At 42.6% G+C, this 5,153-nt stretch overlaps 1 protein-coding gene across 1 annotated transcript in view; it reads right to left on the bottom strand.

The window, feature by feature from the left end:
• Positions 1-4,001: 4,001 nt before the first annotated feature.
• Positions 4,002-5,153, bottom strand: part of PLA2G15 (phospholipase A2 group XV) — a 22,152-nt gene continuing 21,000 nt past the window's right edge. Inside the window, exon 7 of the mRNA XM_068108049.2 lies at positions 4,002-5,153. This exon is cut by the window's right edge and continues 860 nt beyond it. The gene's annotated coding sequence lies outside the window, so the exon portion shown is untranslated.

Here is a 5,153-nt window from a genome sequence, read left to right as displayed (position 1 = left end):
CAGGATTGAAAGACATGTTCCATTTGTTTGTCCAGTCTGTGATTTTGTCCAGGTCTGCAGAGAGTGAGGAGGCTGCAGACTGCCGATCTGAGGGATGAGGAATGGAGCGACAGAGAGTAGAGTCGTCAGCAAAGAGATAGAGAGGATTTTCAAGAGAGTCAGAGAGATCATTGATGAAGACCAGAAAAAGCACAGGGCCCAGAACACTACCTTGGGGAACTCCAGCCTGAACAGGAAGAGGAGATGTTGGATGACTCAGAGCATTTCATGAAGAAACTTTTGGCCAATTTTGGGAACTCTACGTACAATATTGGGTAATTAAGAAGCCATCAAACTTGGAGATACTTTCAAATTGGAAGTGTTTTTTGGCTAAAATTATGTAAAATATGGCCATTTTGGCCCACAAACCAAGGTTTATGGCAATGAATCATGCTATAAAGTTGTTACGAGTACCCAAGAATAATTTATGAGCACTAATAATTATTTATTCAATGAATCTTCAATACAACGCTTGGCACCAAACCGAAAATCCCAGTTGGCATCTGCAGAAAAAATGAACTTGACCTGGAGGTGCTACCCAAACCATTTTTGAAGGTCTTGGCACATAAAACAAGAAAATGTAAAGTACCACTCTAAAAGTCATGGACACGAACTCCCTCTCCCTCCCCAGAGCCTATATTATGGGTCCCCAATGGGCTTAATTATTGCTCCTGAGCCCACATGCAGAGGTGCTCGGTTCTGCTTCCATGTGGGCACACGACTGGTTCTGCACTCACATTATTATTAGCCACAGTTTGACTTGGTCTAAAACGGGGACTGTTTGGGCTTATGGATTGGGTCTTGTCTGTCTGTCCGTACATGCGTGCACAACCATATGAGATGTATGGACCGATTTTGTTCATACTTGGTACAAAGACAATGCATGATGGTATACATATGCACATCATTTTATTTCGCGATGCAATCAAAGATGGCTGACTGGCGGCCATTTTGTTACTTAAATGCGTCCCCAATCTTTTTTTGAACATGCATGGTCCAATTTTGTTCAAACTTGACAAGCATGGTACATGTTGGCATACACGTGCAGCTCACTTTATTTTGTGATCTGATCAAAGATGGCTGACTGGTAGATTGTCAGTCATCTTCGTTGTAATCAACCAGATATTGACCACATCGTGTTTAACACTTTGATCTACTGGTTTCCTTTTTTTAAACGAGTTTACCAGATTGGGTATCTCTGAAGAAGTCTTTTGCATCAATATAAACAGGATTACATCAGGATGAATGAAGTTTCTCCATGGTATACTTGTGTGGAGACCAAGGGTCTATTCAATGGTAAAAATGACAAGTCAGGAGACGACGATGGTTCACGAGCGAGCGGTATTCAATGACAAAGGACGGACTATAACCGAAACAGGCCCGGACAGGCCAGGCCCGGAAATGTCAAAACGAAGGTTACTGACCTTGAAATGAGATAGAAAATAATGTATAATCAGTTATGAGGTTAGTTAGCTACACAATACCGAAAATTCGGTGAAAAATGAAATGAAAAAACCAAAAAATTAAAAATCGAGCTCCGTGGGGCTAGACACATGACATTGGCCTAACCAAATATGGAAACCTCTGTCAGATTCCACCAAACCCCTCGGAGAAGATGTAGCTTGAACTCGATTACCCCCTAAAAAGACATCTTTTTCTGGCGTGGCTCCACCCACAATGGGCGCAATACGCCCAATCTAGGCAGGACACAACTAGATCATGATATCAACATCCCACCCAAGTTTCATCAAGATCGGATGATATCATCGGGTAGTTATGCTGCGGACAGACAGACAGACAGACACACACACACACACACACACACACACACACACAGACACACATGAGAAATATAGTGGTCACCTGATAACTCGTGAACCAATAACGACCACGGCCGAACTATACTTAAAGAAGACTCGTTCGAAGTACAATTCAGACCGTTTGAAGGCGTTACGATTGTACTCTGCCGACCATCTTAACGAGTCTCCGCAGCTGTGCTTGGTTTTTCAATAAACATTTCTTCAACAACTGGACTCGAGGCTCGGTCTACATCGGAGGACGAGGACCGGGGTCGAATCCCACACTTGTTCACTTGTGGCAAAAATGTGGATCGCATCATTCTTCACCAGTTTCCCATCGACAAAGTGCCCGTACGTCCTTCGCTGACAACTTTTCAGATCTCCGTGTTCTCAAGCGATTGAGAATCTCTGCAAAAGCTCCATCTTTCTGTCTCATCATCTCCGTGTTCATAAATAAGAAAATTATCAGCGCAGAGATTTACAACAACGTTTTTCCTTTCATGGGCGAAAGCTGATAGAAATCACCAACAGCAATGACTGGAACATTTCCAAAAGGAGAAAAGTCCCGACATTGTTTGATCTGTCCAAATCTTCCATGAATATTTGCAAAAAACTCGTGCTCCACCATAGAAATCTCATCAATGATGTAAACCTGCAAACTGCTCAACTCGGCTCGAAGGGAATGGATTTTTGTTTCCTCACCAAGAGGCTGGAGTGGTAATTTGGCATCGACACCGATACAGAATGTGTGGTGTATTGTGTCTGCATCTATCTATAATTCCAGTAATCTCTGTGTGTTTGTTTGTACGTTTGTACGTTTGTTTGTTTGTCTGTGACCGCTGTTTCTCGACAACTACCGGTCCGATATACTTTAAACTTGCCAGGTATATTGCTGGGGACCCGAGGATGTGCCTTTTCAAGGTTTGAAATTAATCGGACAAGTACTTACCGAGCTATGGCGATTTAGCCGTTCGCCGTTCGCTTTGGCGTTGCGAATGGACCAAACCATTGCATGTAAATAGAGGGGGGGGTTCTGTGGTCGTTGCGAATGGACCAAACCATTCATGTAAATAGAGGGGGGGGGGGGTTCTGTGGTCGTTACTGCCACGTGGTTTCAAAGTTTTTTTTTGTTGTTGTTGTTTGCACGCATGTTTTTTTGCACCCACGTACGGGCACGCCCTAGGATGTTTACACACACACACCCCTACACAATTTTTTTTTTTTTTTTTTTTTGGCAAGGAACGGGCACCCACGTACAGGCACGTCCTAGCTTATATATAGTACGGGCATGCCCTAGTTTATATAAAATGCTGCAACACGAGTAGGAGCAGTCGGCAATACTGACATATCAGGGTTTGGCAATGCCTGACCAAGAATCCTGGTTGCCTCATAATACATTGTTTTGATAAAGTGACTGTTTCCTGTACCAGCAGCAGCAGTGACAAAAATGAAATGGCTCAAGGGTGTCCCCATTACTTTTACTCAGACACCACTGTCGTATACCTTTATAGAATATTTATCATTCAATGTTCTCAGTTGGGTTTGAGCATCATACGGAACAGATTGACGAATTTTAATGGTAGGGTCTCTGTTTTCACGTTGAAGTAAGTCAGAGATATCACCGTCATCTTGTGCATGTTATCTTGCAGCACATCTAAACAGCTCAACCTCTCCACGTCCGTTTCTGGACATATCCGAACCCGTACATCTTCAAGTCTTCTGCTGTACCAATTGTATCAAAACCGAAGTTTCGACAGCTTCCTTGCATCCCAAATATCTATTGCCACAATTTTCGAAGATGGCACTGCCTTGATTTTTTTTTTGAAATCCAAGCCGTTATGCCTCGTTTTTACGTTTTTAACCAGGTACAGTGAATGAATGAACTGCAAGTTGAAAATTAGGAACATTTAGCCCCCCCCCTCCTCCCCCCCCCACCCCTTCCCCTCTCCTCTCCTCTCCTCTCCTCTCCAGGTTACAAACCATAAGTTGCCTTTCATACAGGTCACTTGCATCAACAAGCATTTAGATTCTAGAATGTAACAAGCCTGTCACAAATGTACACTTACATAACGAGGAAATACATTCTTTCAGTACATGAGCAGTAAGTAATCTTTGCTCAAATTATGGAAGTTGCAGACATCACCCACGGCTATCAGACAAAGCTGGAGCTCGAAGGGTTCACTTTAATTATACAAAGCCAGATGTCAACCACACAAGCACAACTATATACCTGCTCAAGCAAGTCGCATAATTCACAGCAAAAGTTGCAACCAAAACTATTGCACACCGAGATTCAGCAGTGTGCAACTAAGTATACGTATCAGTCATTTCCACTGCAAAAATGATTTGAATCGAGATATGAACAGTTTGTCTAACCCGATGACAGTCACCAGCAGAGTTAATTTGCCCATAGCAAAATAAGTTGTCCCAATGATGCAGCATGCATCACAGATGTTTGTTTGTTTTAAACAAGCAAGTTATAAAAAAAAAAAGCACGTCACAGCTTCGAGAAATGGCAGCTTATAGTGTCAAACATCATACCTCAATCTGTACAGCAACAGAGAAGTCAATGCAAGCGCAAAAACAAAAAGCCATGTGCAAAGTACAAACATCCACAGGTTTCTCCCAAAGTGTCAGTTCCGATATACATGTATATGTATATATATATATATATGGTTTCAGTTCCTGTATATCGGTACCTGGTCACAAAGGTATAGTGACCTGTGTGATGGCAGGAAAAGCAGTTTGATTTACACCTGCTGGAGTCTCGTTCTATTTGGAGGGAGGGGCAAGGGGGACAAGGTGGGAGAGCAAGTATCCAATACCCACATGCTCTGTGTGAGAAACAAAACATGCCATCACCAGGTGGGGGAAACTTTTCACGAGCACAAACTATTACAGAAACCTCAATGTGTGTGCCCATACTGTATGTCATCTTATCAAATCATGGAATAGATAAATATGGCGTTTCACTTGCAAAAGTGAACTAACTTTCAGTGATAGCAAGGAAATTTGGAGATTTCATGGATAAAAGCCGCTTTGGTAAGAAGAGAAATAAGAAGGAAGTAAGTAGTGTCTGGAGCCTGTACAATCTGCTATCTGGAAAAATATAATTTGATGCTGCATTTATTTATTTTTGTACCTTGCAGCAACGTTTATATGACCTCGACTGTACACCAAAAGAATAAATGATTGATCTCTCTGCGATCCGGTAGTTGGCCTTGCCCAAAAGACAGAAGTTATCTTTCGGTGGTTTGTGTGTACCCGTGTCCACGAGCGAGTGTGCATACGTGCCCATGCCAGTGGCTGAGTCAG

This window comes from Myxine glutinosa, chromosome 2 (assembly GCF_964187855.1).
Source record: "Myxine glutinosa chromosome 2, kmMyxGlut1.1, whole genome shotgun sequence".
Lineage (NCBI taxonomy): Eukaryota > Metazoa > Chordata > Myxini > Myxiniformes > Myxinidae > Myxine > Myxine glutinosa.
This window is presented reverse-complemented; position numbering and strand designations above follow the sequence as displayed.